This window comes from Haemaphysalis longicornis, unplaced genomic scaffold (genome assembly GCF_048455015.1).
Source record: "Haemaphysalis longicornis isolate Haplotype H1 unplaced genomic scaffold, Haemaphysalis longicornis Haplotype H1 scaffold_2, whole genome shotgun sequence".
Taxonomy (NCBI): domain Eukaryota; kingdom Metazoa; phylum Arthropoda; class Arachnida; order Ixodida; family Ixodidae; genus Haemaphysalis; species Haemaphysalis longicornis.
In genome coordinates, this window is record NW_027526295.1 from 53919788 (window position 1) to 53936383 (window position 16596).

The 16596-nt window shown below is 48.3% G+C and overlaps 1 pseudogene; it reads left to right on the plus strand.

The window, feature by feature from the left end:
* Window positions 1-12967: 12967 nt before the first annotated feature.
* On the plus strand, window positions 12968-15571 carry LOC144167112 (uncharacterized; annotated as a pseudogene).
* Window positions 15572-16596: the final 1025 nt, after the last annotated feature.

Sequence of the window (16596 nt, forward strand, 5' to 3'; positions counted from 1 at the left end):
AATCTGACGCAAGAAAGAAAATCGGTGCTTTCTTTTTGCCAAACGAGGTGAGTGGAGAGCCACGATGCACTTCAGCGTTTTCTTGAACTTTAAACTCCCATTGTCTGATTTCTCGAAGACTTTGAAGAATACGGCATATCATGTGATACATCGTCCAAGGCTTCTCAGCTGCTCAGTGCCATCACAAAGCCCGAGTTTTTTGTTCCGCTTCAGGTTTCTCGTGACCTCTTCTCTCTAGCTCTACCTCTTTGCAAGTTCCTACAAAAAGTTTAATGTGATTTGTCTCAGGTGTGTGATCACGTAAAGAATGTTATAGACGTCCTTTCTATGAAACAGTTGAGAGCGGAAACTGAATTTAAGAAGATTTTTGAGAAGTGGTGCTCTTTGTTGCAACGTGCTCTACCACGCATTACTGGAAGGCAGATGCAAAGAAGCAACGCGCCATCTGCTACTCTTGAAGAGCACTACCGAAGAAACGTGTATTTGCCTGTGCTGGCATATTTTGAAAACCAACTCAGGGAGCGGTTCGACGCCCACAAGAAGGTTGTGGTTGGGCTCAACATGCTGCTCCCAAAGTTCTGCGCTTCAGCAAGCCTTTCCGCTAGTGACGATGCAGTCAAGTTTTATCTTGGTGAGATCCCCTCAGCCAATGTCATTGAAGCAGAGCTGACGCTGTGGATGAGCAAATGCTGCCAAATTGAAGAGAACGATCAGCCAGCTTGCGCTTTACAAGCACTAAGCATGAGCAACCGGAACTTCTTCCCTAATATTCACAGCCTGCTCTCTATTCTGGCGACCCTTCCTGTGTCGACTTTGACCTCAGAACGGACTTTCTCGGCATTGAGAATTCTTAAAAGCTACCTCTGAAACCGCATGAAGCAAGAAAGATTGACCTGAATAGCGCTGCTCAGTGTCCAACGAGATATTCAGGTGACCCCAGAAGAGGTCCTCGCAGACTTTTGGAAGTTGCCGCGGAGGAAAAACTTCGTTGTTTAAACAGCTTGCTCACAATGTGAAAAGAGTGTTACAAACCACCGATTGGAACTTTGCGTGTTTTAGGTGTATCTCTGCAAGCAGAATGTGTCAGCGGCAATAAAGACCCGATAATCGTGCTATTTGCTCTACTTTATTGCTATTTGCTTTACTACTTTAAAGGGCTACTGAGGCGCTTTTAAATGCAGGCTTTATGTCATTATTGCATTGGTCAGTTTATGTCTGTAAAGTTTTTTTCGTCATTTTTAACTTGGGGACAGCGGTATTCGTAGTTAAAGTTGACCCTACGCCCCGCCCACTGATCCCTGCTGCATCGCCGGAATGGCGAGAAACTGAGCGGCAGCGACCGGAAGTAGCGTCATTCTCGGAAGACGGCCAACGACGTGCGCCGCTGCTTCGCTCTGTCACAGTTTTCTGGGCGAAGTTTCGAATTAAGCAGGCGTGTAATTTGCACGTTATTAATCATCATTGTCTAGAGTTGCTTCCGTGTCGACTTTTAGCCGTAATGCTACTGCAGGATTCCCTAAAGCGACTCCTAGATACCAGAGATTTCCTACCCGGGCGCCCGTGGCTACTACATTGCCTTCACGAGTAGTCGCGGGGCCGGCCGTGTCGTCGGGGGCTCTGTGCTTCATACGCGAAGCGACGGGCTCAAACAAATACGGAGGTACCCCAAGTTCCTGATCTACTATTATAAGGTAATTAGAAAATTTGTGGGACCACAGCGCTCTGGCCTTCCCGAACTTCTTGCTAGTTTTCCCAATCAACGTTGTTGGCTGTGACGACAGCTTAGCTGAATAGCTAGATTTTAAGAGGAATTCAAGCAAGCTGAAAGCATGGAGCATTATCTGCGCGCGGAAGCGCTCCGCACACTCGCCGGTCGTGCATGCCCGTACGGCGCACGAAACGGCTCGCACCACACATGCCGCGGCAGCGACCGCTGTTCGCTGCCGTCCAGAATCAATGCCATCGCTAAAAGCAAGGTAAACGTGCAAGAGAGGATGATAGTGTGGTGAAAAATTGTGCTATGGATTGTCATCCATGGTAATTTTGAAAGGGGTGATCGAATTTGTATCGCGATGCGGAGCGCCGACCGGTCGCGGAGGCTCGTCGACGACAGCAAACGAACCTGCCCGAGCAAGAGATGCGGCGAGTGGCCGATGGATGGCGTTACCATGCGCGCAAGAATGAGCACAGCACCGCGATCGCTAGAATGACTATCAACGTAGGAATAAGCTTCCACATGCAAGAAAGGAGATGATAGTGGGGAAAAACTGTGTTAAGGATAGTCATCTGCAATTGCAGACTTAGCAGCGACAAACTATCTCCTGTGGTACTAAGCCTAAAGTTCCCAACATCAGCGGCGATCCGTGGAACCTGACGCGCCTCGAGCTGTTGGGGAAGGCGTTCTAAAGCTCGTCGGGGACCAGCGTGCTGCGCTTGGGTTCCTCTACCTTTTGTTGGGCGACCAACGTTCGGCTCCCCCATTCTCAAACATGCGTATGTCCAGCAACGTCACGTTCTGCTGACCGACCGAGCAGCGACCCGGCACCAGCACCTCTGTGCGACGCGGCGGCGGCTGCGCTGCCTGTGCGCATCGCAGGCCGCTGCACAGAGCATGGTGCCGCCTGTCCAAATGTAAAAACTAAGTTCTGCATTCAACGATAGGGATAATGGTTGGTTGAAACATTGTGCTAAGAATTTTGACTAGCGCTGGTAGCGCTTCCCTGCACCCGAGAAACATGTCGGCCATGAGTCGTCGGGGGCGAACCCCTTTCAAAAGCTCGCCGCGAGCGAACCTGTTGCGTTTATACTTCCCTCAGGCTCTCCTATTATAAGTAAAGATTGTGTGATCCCTCAATTAACCAGAGGACCTTCTAGACCGTATATAAACGGGAACAGAACGAGATCTTCAGGCGCGTGGTCCCCGCAGCGCCGGCACTTCCGAATATTACGCCATCTGCCGCCAGCCAATAGCGAAAGGTAGCCAGGGTCATGGCCTCCGCGATCAGCTGCCGGCGGCGTGCCGTTGCTCCGGCCGTCCCATTCGGTGCATCCCCCAGCTAAAACCTGTAATTTGGCCGCGCCGCTAGGTGGTAGTGTTAGCCGATGGTTCGGCAGCTTGCACCGACTCCTCTCGGCGGCTTTGCGGGGCCTGAGTTGCTGCGTGTCTTCGTTGCCGGAATTCGCGTAACTGTGTTGCAGCTTTATTTTTGTTGAGCTGATCAACCGAACGACCAGGTCACGAAGTCCGCTTGTCTCAGAAGATTCAAGGTATAGCACTGAAACCAAGATATATCACTGTACGGCGAAACGTTAATCGCGTTGTGATTGTTGCGTTTGATCGGTGCAGGACATTTCGGTGCAGGCCGTTTCGGTGCGGACATCCAGGCGCGCGGAAATTTGGGTGCAAAAACTTTTCGGCAACACAATTATAGGGTGCTTCCTTGTTGGAACAGCCGTTATATTTCTATTTTCGCATAGGGTGGGTTATGGATAACAATCTAGAACAGTGATTGCATTTGTAATGGGCTCCGTGTTTGATTTTTGCAAGTTATTGTTAGAAATTAAAAATTTGCATATTTTTGTTTGCTAACTCGTTCAAAGAACACCTGTTATGCAGCCTAGTAATTATATTCTTGCGAACCAGCTTTTTTTTAAATTTACTACAAGATTTTATATTTATATTAGTTTTTGCGGCATGCAACTCAGCTAATGCAATTAGCCGCCGTTCACAATAGTATAATTCATAATTCTTTATGCAGTTTTCTCTAAATAAAACGCACACTGTTACCATCCAAAGAAAGCAGCTCAGGCATTCTGAATTGTCCCCCCCCCCCTACGCAGAAAATCTTATGAGTTTTATGTTGGTTGTGCTGTTAAACTCAAAATATTTTGTAAACACTCTTGTCGCCAGCTTTTTTTTTTATACGGACAAGTCTAGGATATTGATGTAGAGGAAGAACGGGCCTTTCTGAATGCAGCTGCAGCTTCTATATATCCTAAATGCTGATAAAGCGCGTGCTGCTTCTGCGTACAAAGCACTGATTTTGCCTCATATAAAACGTTGCCCTCTGTTCACGTGCCCGGCAAGAAATGCTGAACATACGCTACAACCACTCTGTCCATATGGCTAAGTTTGTGAGACCACTGCTTGCCAATGCTGGTGCAACTGTCACGGACTAGGGTGCATTCCGGAAAAAGACTGGCTTCCAAGCCCCTGCATCAAGAAGTGCTTCATGTGTGAACTGTTCTGTTTGTCAAGACATGCAGGTGCCTTGAAAGCGTACATTTGTGAACATAGGTGCAGTGTAGTTCGTAAATAAACGTTCAACAAACTAGACAGCTCTTGGACTAGCGTTCAGTACACATTTGGTTTCTAACTTTTAGTTTGTACAAAGCAAATATGAAAGCTGTCATCATTGCTTAACACACGGATGTGCTTCTAAACAAGTAATTAGAACTTTATATGTCTTGGATATTCAATCCAAAAGAGGCAAAATTGGGCTTGCCTGTGGCGACCGAAATACGTTAAGAATGCAATAAAATCGGGGTGCACCTGCCTTCAAGGTTTTTTTTTTATTTGTTGCGACTGAAATTGAAACCGTAACTTCCTTAACGCGCATGTGTACAACAGATTGCCGCATTCCTCCATGCTATCGCTCAGCGTAATACTCCTTAAACGTGTTAATCCTAAAAATAGGGCGGATGCTTCCACCCAGCAGGCATTAATTCGAAGGCACATAAGAGCACAGCCATCCATCGTGGGTTTGACGCGATCGCGCCTTTCGCTCTACTGAACTGCATTGGCCATGCAGATTGTATAAAGTACGTTGTACGTTATAAAGCGATTAGTAAGTTTATAAAGCGAACTGAACGTTATTTACGCGCAGAAATTTTCCATTGGTAGCAGCGAATATTTTCCGTGTGTCGAGGGCGTCATGCGGCACATATTAAAGAAGGAGGAGGAGGAGGTTGCCTTTATTGTGGCAGGAAGACTCTACGTCAAGTGGGGGAAGGGGAAGTAGAAGTGGGGGGGTTGTAACTTGGGACATCTTAAATGCGTACAGTATAGCTGCAATCCTAGCTAAAATGAAGGCATTATCAGGTTTTATGAGTCTCTTTGCATCCATGACATCAGGTATGCTTTCTTTTTATTGCGATACGAAGAGCAAAAGTTGACGAAACGCAATTTCGAGGAGCGCTGCAGCACACACGGCTTTCGTTTCAACCAACGGCTCCGCGCGCCGCGGTGCGGCGAAAGACGCGGCCACGCCCCCTTTTCAACTTACGCTCTCTCCGGGCAATTGGGACGGCCGGAGCAACGGCGCGCCGCCGGCAGCTGATCGCGGAGGCCTTGCCAGGGCTCTCACAGCGCCCGCGGGCAGGGGTCGTTTGTTTTGACGAAAAAGGATGGTTTGGGTGTATTTACACAAAAAATAAACATGTTTTTCAAATTCAGCGTCGGGAAAACTATAATGTAATGCCCCCAACAAATTTTTTTTTGAAAAGCTCTTTACCAGCATTCTAAGGGCATTTTATTAGGAATGCAGTCGATTAAACGCCCCGCAATGTGATTAATTTAAGTACAACCAACTTTCGCTCTCGCTTGTAATTGAAAACGCATAGAGGGCGGCGAGGGTCGCCTCCATAGGCGTCGGCCTCTAAGGGCGCTGCATGTCGCCAAACCTCCAGCGCAGGAGGCATATATCGTTTGTTTTAGGTCATATCTTTTTCCGTTCTTTATAGTTCTTCTTACTTTTAGTCTGTTCTATTTTTTTTCTATGTAGATTTTCTGGTGAAATAAAGCGCTCAGTTCGTCAGCGCCTGTGATTTGTGATTTCTTTCTACGGCCTGTCGTTTGCGCTGTTTTTCCTCGTCATTGCTAAATTGTTAGTGACCCACAGGGTCGCCTTAGTGATCTATGGGTCACCTATGGGTCCGGTAACGTCACCTGACTGTAGGGGAAGAAAGTTTGCAGAGTTGAAACGAAGAGACGTTACCGGCCTATCGTAATTTGACACCGTTGGCAGAGAAGCCAGCATATACGTGGCCTTTTCTTGTTGTCGGCTCCTGTTGCGCTCGTACGATTTTATGTCAAGAATTACGTATGCACCCAAATTTTCGTAGTTTCAAAAGTGCACCTAATGTTTCCACCCAATGTGCCGCAGAATAATGAAGACAAAGAAAGCTCACACTAACGCGTAAGACTTGAAGGTAGTGAGGCGGTACGGAACCTACACGAAGGTAACGACAGTTCAAGTCCACGATTGCGGCCGATTTTTAAGTGCGAATGCACTTCTTAAGCGACCCTGAATCACGCGTCCACCGCCGTCCGTCCATCCGCACCACACACCCACTTAGGGCGATTGGCCAAGAAGAGTTCCTAATTTTTTCAGCACATACCCACTTAGGGCGATTGGCCAAGAAGAATTATTTCGCATCACCCGTGCATTCCCACTTCCCCATCGACGACTGCTGCTTCGCCAGGAGCGGAAGTCGGGGCGAGTACTGCGGCGTCTACCTCGTCGGTCACGTCTACGCGAACCTCGTGTCGCACGCCGTGTCCACCTCGCCGGTCAGGGACGAGTCGCCGTACAGTGCCGTCTACACCGACGCGTACTCGGGCGACGGAATCGTGGTCGTCACCCTCTACCTCGCGCCAAACATCTCGCGCGACGACGTCGTCGAATACGTGGACGCGGAGATGGAGAGTGTGGCCAGGCGCGTAAAGCCCTCCGACGCGGTCGTGGTTGTTGGGGCCTTTAACGTGGACGTGCGAAAGGGCGGCGAGTGGTTGATGGAATACATGCTCGCCAACCACTCCATGACGTGCCTACCGCTAGAGGCTCCCACCACCATCAACGGCAGCTACATCGACCTGGCCTTTGCGAGGAACTGTGTGATACGCGCGGTCTTGCAACAACTCTTGACCGTACATTTCAGTGACCACAAGGCGGTCATAATGACCGTCAACTACAACAACACCAACAAGTGCTGAATAAAGAATACTGTCATTTCACTTTACTTGCGTGTGTGTGTGATCTCCTCGAACATACACTTTAATTCACCAAGATTTAAAGAGAACGACTAACGGGGTGTGTGAATTCCCACTTGATCACGCGGGGGTGTTAAATGCAACTAACGGGCGAATGCCAACACAGTTCAACATAACTCCCCCTCATAGCATCACCCGTGCATTCGCACTTCCCCATGCTCCCCTTCGGGAAAACGCGAGTGAATTTTCTTCTTCGCTGCCGCAACTACCTTTACGTCATAATTAATTGTTGCTAAAAGTGTGAGCTTCCCTCATTTTTTTGGGGTGATAATCCGTGGACATCACCTTCCAAGGGCGTACGCTATGTGCGTTCCTCGTTACCAGCAAGTGTTGCCACGATTACGGCGAACCTGGAGTTTTTTTTTTGCTAATCTTGGTCAATCGCCGTAAGTGGGTATGCATGGCTTAAAGGGGCCCTGAGACGGGTTTTCGGGGGGTCGATGGTATCGGAGCGCAACGGGTATTTCTTGAACTATTAGTGACGTAATAGTGCGCTCTTGATTTAATCAATTTTTTTACGCCCGCAAAAACATCAGAAAGCTACAAAAAAACATCTTTTGTGTGTGTGTGCGTATACACAGTCGCACATATTTGTTTTATACCGTTGTGCAAAGCACCTACACACCGGGCCAAACCGAACTTGACGCTCTTCCGTTCTCGGGGCAAGGGTACAGTGAGCTGAGTGAGCGCAAGAGCAACGACGCTCGCAGCGTGATCGCTCAGCGCTCCGTGTTTGGTGTAAGAATTTCATCAGTTTTCTTTGCATTTGTTTTTTGGATTCTGTACCCGAGAGGATTCTTTGCACCATCTGTGTTTCGAGCGTAGCCTCGACGTTCTTTCAGTTATGACGTTGTAACGAACGGCGCGCCAAGCGAGCGCCGCGCCGACGACGCCCGGCACTGCTCGTGATCACGAGGCGCACGCTCAAGTTCGCTTAAGCGGGCTGAATAAATCAGTTCAAGCCCAAACGCTGTCGCAGCTGATTCTCTGCGCCGGTCGCGACAAGGGGAAGAGCATGTGCATCCCGTAACAACAACTCCTGCCAAGGAGCTTCATTTCGTTGCTTCCCATCAAGTCATGATAGCAGGAAAGTGTGGTTTGGTGCGCCCGCCCTTCTGAGTGAACCGTTTTGCGTAGTGTCCTTAGCGCGCTTTACCGTTTACCGTGTTAATTCAAGCGAGAGTAGCCGTTTGCCGCTGAAAACAAAAGGATTGCACTCAGCGGTTTCTTCATTCCGGCTTACCGGCTGCCAAGTAGCGACATCTGGCGAATTCGTCTCAAAGTAAATCGCACAAAAGTTTGGTGCCCAGAACTGTTCGCTTACGCTTGAAATAGCTTGAATCTTGGACGTTTTAGATTAAACTCTCACAATACAATAATTTTCTTTCAAAAGAGCTGTATACTTCTCCTGTAGAGCTTAAAAAATAGAAATGATGATGATGATGCTTAGTGGCTTCCCTTTTTGTAGCAGGGTGGCGTTGCACAGCGGCCTTAGTCACAACGTCACTGTACAATCACCTCGCCAAAAAAATACAAACAAATAAATGAAAAATAATGTAAAGTAAAAAGAAAATACTTTTAAGAAATTTTTGTACTAGTCTGACTTCTTTGTTCGCATGTCTTCCCAGATTGTTCTCTGCTCTTTTCCCAACGACATTCTAACCTTGTTTTACTAACCTCTACTGCTGTCCAATCACTTTTCCACTGACCTTAAAGCCAAGGGCTTCCGGAAGTTGGATGGCTCCATCACTGAGGACTGGACGGATACTTTTGCACTTCGTTACAACATATCGCATGGTTTCTGGCTCATTTCCGCAGCCTGCGCATAGTTCTTCCTGTACCGGCTCGCGGATAAGCGTTTTTGTCCGCAAGCAACCCGCCCGGGCTTCAAAAAGCAATGCACTCCCTTTGGTATTATCGAATAATTTTTCCCTTGTGATTTCCTGCTTCCCGATCCTGTAGATATCTAGTGACTTCTTCTCGTCCATTCTCTTTTTTCAGGTTGTTGTCTCTGTTTCTTTCACTTCATTTTTTATTGCCTTGGTCGTTTCCCCTGCACTTCCAGGTTTCATATACTTTGTCCTAAGCCTTCTGGTTCTTTTCCTCCACTGTGTGTCCACGCTTTTCATGTAAAGATACCGTAACACTTTGGCCGCCCATCTCTGATCATCCATATTTCTAAGTCGTTCTTCAAAACCTTATTTTGCTCTGTGCTTCTCTCACTTCGAAGGATGCTCACCCCATGTCTCCCTGTACTGCCTCATTTGTTGCTTTACTGTGTGCTCCTAATACCAATCGACCTACGTCCCTCTGATTTACTTCTAGCCCTGATTGAATCTCTGATTTCACACACACTACTGCGTTTGAAAAGGTGAGTGCTGGTACCATTACTCCCTTCCAGATTCCTTTCACTACTTCATATCTGTTACATCCCCACAGTGCTCTGTGCTTCATGATAGAGGCGTTTCATGTGCCTTTCGTTCTTAAATGCTCCTCATGAGTTTTTAGATACGCCTGACCTTCGTTTAACCATATGCCCAGATATTTGTATTCCGTTACCCACAGTATTGCTGCTTTTTGAACGAATACCGATTCGTTACGGGCGTTGTCATTACAAATAGACCTCCCGACGTTGCTGCGCTAAACTCTAACACCAGTTCAGTGGATTCTTCTCCGCAGATATCTGTGAGCTGTTGCAGACACCGTTTGCTATCTGCTAGTAGTACTATGTCATCTGCAGATATCAGTCCCGGGAAATGTTGTTCCACTTCCTGTCCTTTGCGGCTATAACATAGATTGAAACCTATTTTACTGCCTTCCAGCTTTCTTTCTTGTCTAGCCATGTACAGCATGAACAGCACGAACAGAAAACATGACGTTGACGCTGCCATCTTTTGGGAACAATTAGCACCAAGTATTGAATTAACCAGAATTCACACCTTCGCTAAATATTTCGATATAAAATGAGTAAGATATCTTGTAATGATTCCGCAGGTTCCTATATTACCTTGCCCAACACGATTCTAAAAGCATAAAAGAGTTATGCTAGTTCTTAAACGCATCTGAACCATTGGAAGCGTGAGAGCCTGGAGAAAAGGCGGAGATTTGGCTCACTTTTCTGAAAACAAAATGTCATTTATAGTACTCCTGATAATCATTTAGCAAGAATGTAGTAAACATCAACTAAGATTGCTTGTATGAAGCGCCCAGCGCAGTGGATTTGCTGTGCCGTAAAGTTCCGAAAGAACACCCACCCTAAGTAAAGTGATATCCAGTGAAAAATACGAGATATATGTGCGAACTTTTGTTTCAGGTGCGAAAAACTACGAAAAGGTGGCTAAACAAAACTCCGGAGATATCAAGGAAAAAACTCGAGACGGGCGAATTTGCGGGTCAAGCGCGCAAAGGACGACTAAGTGACCGCATCTACACATGAAGAGATGATTCGAGTTTATTGTTTGCTCATCGGCGCTAAAGCCATCGATTTTACTTCGTGGGCGCGTTTTTCAGTAAATTGAATAGAGAGTTTTAGCAGAGCGGGCCAGCGGGCAGCGGAACGGAGCGGACGAGCGGAGGCGCCACTGCGCATGCGTCAGTACGCTGATGCGGCCAGCGGCTTTACGACGCTGCGAGCTCGCCCGCTCGTTCGGTCATCCCAGCGCAGCGCGCCAGCGGCCCGGCGAGCGAGCGTCGGCATTCAAAATGGCTGCCTGTAGCGCGAGCGGCGGTGCGTCGTCATCGCGCACGGACGCAACCGAAATGCGGCAAGTCAAGAAGCCCCGCAGTGCTTCACGGCGTACGAAGACCTGTGCATTTTGCGGGAGGCGGCCGCGACGAGGCCTTTTGGCGACGACCAGAAATGGGTTCGCGTCGTCGCCACGGTGAATCGGGCGGTGGGCCGAGAATTGACACTCCACGGAGTTCAATATTCCTATCAGACTAGTTCAATTTTTAAAGGACAGATGGCGCAGTACAACGCTTCGCTGGAGGCGGCAGCCGATCGCTCAGCTAAAACTCTTTTTTTTTCGCGCGTCGTTCCGCTGGCGCTGCGCTCGCCCGCTCCGTTCCGCTGGCCGCTGGCCCGCTCTGCTAAAACTCTCTAATATTTCGCTCGCAAAAGGAGGTGGGCGATGTTTCGGGGGAGGGCGTTCTCTGGGAACTTTACGGTAATCGAATCAATACGCGAGCGTACATTTCGCCGGCGCAGGGGGCTCGCTACTACTGTCGTTAGAAATTCTAGCCTAGGTATCGCTATGTAGCGACGGTAAAATTAAGTTACCGTTCACGGAAACTCTCGCGCGTGCAAGGTCGACTTCCGCAATCACCAGTACCTCCTGCTCAAAGTCCGCAAGGACTGAAAAGGTAGCGTTAAAAAAAAAGGGGGCGTCGTCGTCTCATGTGCGACCCACTCGTTGAAGTAACCATGGTAATGATGACGCTGTTAACCAACGCGGGTAGAACCGCCGCCGTCAAAAATCGCGGACATTCCAGCAGCCAACCATGAAATGAGTGCTTCGCGTCGGACGAGGTCGGAATATTACGTCATCCCAAGCCGCCGAGCCAACAAATACTTCTGTCTCGTCGGAGTAATAACTTTTGTTAGCCTGAGCGAATATGCTTACTATTTTTGGAGTTCCTTCTACAAGAAGTATAGAGTAGATTTCTGACTCAAACAAAAACACGTTGAAATCCATCTCAGGGCCCGTTTAACAAACGTCCGCCGGGACGCTGGGCGGTTGTCGCAAGGTACGCAAACACGAGCTGGCGGCATTTTCGTGGTTTTTCTACCTACCGAGCGGTCCCCGTGATGCACGCGTGCGCTCGGCAGTTTCTTGGTATTTTTAACTACTGACACGAAACTCTAATGATTTGCCAAACAGCTTGGCTGTTAACAATCTGACCCAAGCAGCGGGACCTACAAACCGTTGCGAACGCGCTGAACTAAGTCTTTCAAATTCGGTGCCGAATCGTTTCTACGAACATCCTGGTAAATTAGCCCACTCCGCACACTGGCAGAGCGTGTGAGCAAAAAGCGAAGGCGAAGACGAAGGAACGTGCATCCGCGATCAGATTGTCCCCGCTCCGCCCTTCGCGCGTTTGTAAGATCGGGGCACGATAACACAGCGCCAGCCTCGGCGCATATCTCATCGTGAAGGCCTCCCCGAAGACTCCCATGCCCCACCGATTTCGTGGCCTAGTGGTTAGAGCGCCCGCCACGGGAGCGGGAGGTCGAGGGTTCGAATCCCGCCACCGCCGGACACCCACCGGAATAAGTTGGGTACAGGCCGAGCCCACTGGTGCAGGGCTGTTCCTTCGGGAACCAATGCCTGGGAAAGAACTAATTCCCGTCGCCAAAACCGTCGGGGCCAAGGCTCTTCGAGTCTTCCTCCGGCCGAGACTTCTTCCCGTGTTTGCACCAATCCGTTATGCGGAACGTGCTTACGCAGCCATGCCCGCACCCCCGTCAACATCCAGTGTTGTCTGTGGTACCTGCGTGCAGCTGGCGTGCAACGACGGGTGGCACGTCAGTGACGTCCTTTCTTTTCATTTTTTTTAATTATGCGATAGGATCTTCTGAACGTACGTCCCCGTATCTTTCTATTTGTTTTGCTTCACAAGGGATACGTATGCGTCCAGGTTTCATTATTCTTTGCATGAAACTTACAACCACACGAACATGGCATTTCTTTCCAGCTCTGCTACAGCGCTAGACACATGTACTATTGGTACACACGATTCGCATGCGACTGATCGTTACGATTGATCGTTAGACCTGTTTTGGCCTCGTTCGCTGGTCGGCGGAGCCTCACGACGTGCGACTGGAAAGCCAGATGCAATCGTGCCATCATTGCGAACGTCGTGAGGCCACAGCCAATGAGAGCCCGTTGAGCCCGCAAGCAGCTTGCGTTGCTCGGGTCGGCTCGGGTGATGGGAACTTTAGGCTTAGCATCCTGGCGGATATTTGATCGCCGCTATCTGTGCAACTGCGAATGACAACCGGTAACACAACTCTTTACCACACTATCATCCTCTTTCTCGAATGTCGAACTTTATTTCAGCTATAACCGCCGTTTGAGCGATCGGTGACTAAGACATCTGCGGAACCTGTTTTGATGCTTCCGCGCAGGTATCGCCATCTCTCGGCCGCTCGCCGCATCGCGCGCCGCGGCATCCACGGCCGGTCAGCGTAGGCCTGCATCGCGGCAGATATCTGATCGCCGCTTTTAAAATGCGCCCTGATAACAATCCCTACCACAATTTTTCACCACACTAACACCAACTTTCTCGCATGTGGGACTTTTTTTAGCAATCAGATTGATTCGGAAGAGCAGCGACAAGCGGTTGCTACCGTGGTCTACGCCGGTTCGAGCCGCTGAGTGTGCCGAGCTCGCAGGCGCGGCCGGCGTGTGCGCGCACTGTTTCCGAAGGCAGAAAACGTTTCACGATTGCCTGCTTTATCCATTTCTTGCGAACTATGCGCGGAATCTACAAATTCAGCTCAGCGATCGTAGTAGTTGACCATGCAGCAAAAACAGTGGGCGGAGCGGTGCCGACGACGCATCGCACACGCGCATCGGGCCATGTGTCTCAAATTCACGCCTACGACTAGTCGTGGCGACAGTCGTAATGATCAGACGCATGTGATTCGCATGCACCAATCGTACATGCGTCTAGCGCATAAGAACTGTCACCGTTCTTGCGGTTCAGTCGCAATTCATAACCATCATCCTCGTCATCATACTGTTTGTGTCCCGCTGCAGGAGAAAAATCGCACCCATGCTCCTCCAGCCCTCCCATTCTTTTGTTTCGGTATCAAAATTTTGGTAAGATTACCGCAGGTCCCCGTGTACTTGCATGTACTTTTAAATTGGCATGCCCAAGTTGTTCGACGAATATAGCCAGAAGGTAGGAGCACTTACACCCACAAAGTTACAGCTTTTGCAGCGGTTGCTAGACCTAGCAAGCGAGTTGTCCTGCTTTTCATACGTCGTTTATGGTGCCATGCCGATTGACTATTTACTTTATGCATTTAAACATTAGGCGAAATCATTGCAAGTACCATTTATTAAATATCATAACACACAAGTACCTTCGATAAAATCTAAGGTTTCGTCCTCGAACTTCTCATCGTAGTTGTAAATTGTAAATTTGCACGTAGTAAATTTCTTTGTGCCGCAAATACTGCTGCTGCTGCTGCTGTGTACACTACTGTTCTCATTTGCATCTGTGCAACTATGCCCTGGGATAGAAAATGTCGTTTGTGCGATACGTCTTTTCACTCTGGACATCGTATGAATTGAATGTAGCGACTGCTGCCAGGCGTTTCACGCTGGCAAATGTCCTGGAATTTCTGAAGCAACTATCAAGTCCCACGGGAACGCATACTGCGATGCATGGCATTTCCCTACCTGTAGACGGTCGAGGTTGCGAACAGCACCAGCTGAACAAAAAAAAAACTAAGCAGTGGGGCCGACTCGTAAGATGTCCTAATTTGGGTGCAATCTATCAAGAAGCTGGACAAACTAGTACCGCTCAGGGAAACGGTTGAGAGAACTGACGACGCGGTACAATACTTGAGTTAGCAATACAAAGAAAACTTGAAAAAACATAACAGAATGAGCCTGACGTCACAGACCTTAAGTGTAGACTGGAAAAGGTAGAGATGTGGGACCGAGAAGTAGCCGAACTGCAGGCAGAGGTAGATAATCTTGAGTGGGGGAGCCGCATACTCTACCTAGAATTCCATGGAATACAGGAAACGGAAGACGAAAACTTGCTAGAACCGTTCAGTGCAATGGCAGCTAAACACCATTTTCCGCTACTCGCGGAGAGTGATGTGGTCGCCATTCATCGGCTTGTGCCGAAAAAAGATAAGACGCCGGTCGTTATCTGTCGCTTTGCGAAGCAAGCGGAGCGAGACTGTTTGTGGAAAAACAGAAAGAAACTGAGTAGCCTAGATAAGGACTTCTTCTTGACAGAAAACTTGACGAAAAGAATGCGGGCACTGTTGTTTGAGGCAAAGAAGTGGGCTCAAGAAGCGAATTTCAAGCATGCATGGCACTCAAACTGGAAAGTTCTAGTGCGTAAAGCTGATAGGGAAAAGCCATACGCGTCGCCAATGCTGCTAATCTGAGCAAACTAAGTTAAAGAAAGAAGAAATGTTTCGCTCAACATGGCTAGCGTAAGAAATGATCCTTACGTGCTTCCGCAAGCGTTTTCACAAAGTTCAGGAAAGTTGTATTCAAACTCGTTTAAATATTTTCACTTGAACATGCAATCGGGAAATAATAAACAGGCCGATCTTAGTGTATTTTTTTTTCAACATGTAAATCACGAATTCAACGTCATAATGTTAACTGAAACATGGTCGACGGATGAAGTCAGCGTGTTTCACCTGCCTTCGAACAATACATTCTACCTTAATCGAAATTCTGGTCGTGACGGTGGTGTATGTATTCTACTGAAAAAGATCTGTGACTGTGACCTAATTCAAAATTTCACCACGTCTTGCAATGACTTCGAGTTTCTATCAGTTTAACTACAAAATGTGGTTCTTGCCGTTTGTTATAGACCACCAAACGACGATATGGCATCTTTCCTGGATTACCTGGACACGTTTTTTGCGTTCGCTAGTACAAGTCGCTTTGACGTTGTGCGTGGCGGTAACATGAACATAAATATGCTAAAACAGGAAGCTGTAGTATACAAACTTGATATTTTGTTGAAGTCTCATTGCTTTTCGAATGTGATCACTGTTGCTACGGGAATCACACAAATGTCTTCGTCCTTTATTGATTTGATGATAATGATGGTTGGATGTTTATGGCGCAAGGCCAACTGGGGCAAAGAGCGCCAAAACAATAGTCGATAATAGGGGTGAAACCTTAAACACTAAGTAAAATCAGCAAAAACAAAAGTAAAATCACAAAACGACAATGAGCATGGCTGGTGTATAGGGCCAGATTTCATGATCCGTGATAGGAAATGAGGTTTAAAAACTTGACGTCGGACAAATACTCAAACACACGTTTCACGGAAACAATGGCATCATCACCTAGGAAAAACGATGGATGTAGGGGAATATGTTGTCTGTAGAGTTCTCTGAAGTGTTTGTGTCGTGTTGTGTGAAGTGCCTTGCATGTGATTAGTATGTGCACTACGGATAGGGCCTCTCCGCGCCTGCTGCACTGGGGTCTAGAAGATCCCATCAGCAGATATGAGTGCGTCGCATGGGTGTGCCCTATCTGTAGCCTACCCAAGGCGACTTCCGTGTGTCTGTTGTGTAAGTCAGATGTGTACCGTCCCAAGTGTGGCTTTATTACGTGTATTTTGTTGTCTGTCTGCTCGTCCCAGTGTGTTTGCCATGTTCTGCGCAGGTGTTGTCTTATGTGTGGCTTGAGGTCTGCGTAGGGTACCGTTGTAATGTCCACAGTGTTCCTGAGTGCAGCAGCACCGGCCCTCTCGTCTACCAACTCGTTCCCAGCGATCCCTGCGTGTCCTGGGACCCAGCAGAGGACCAGCTCATGCTTTTGTGCATACACGGA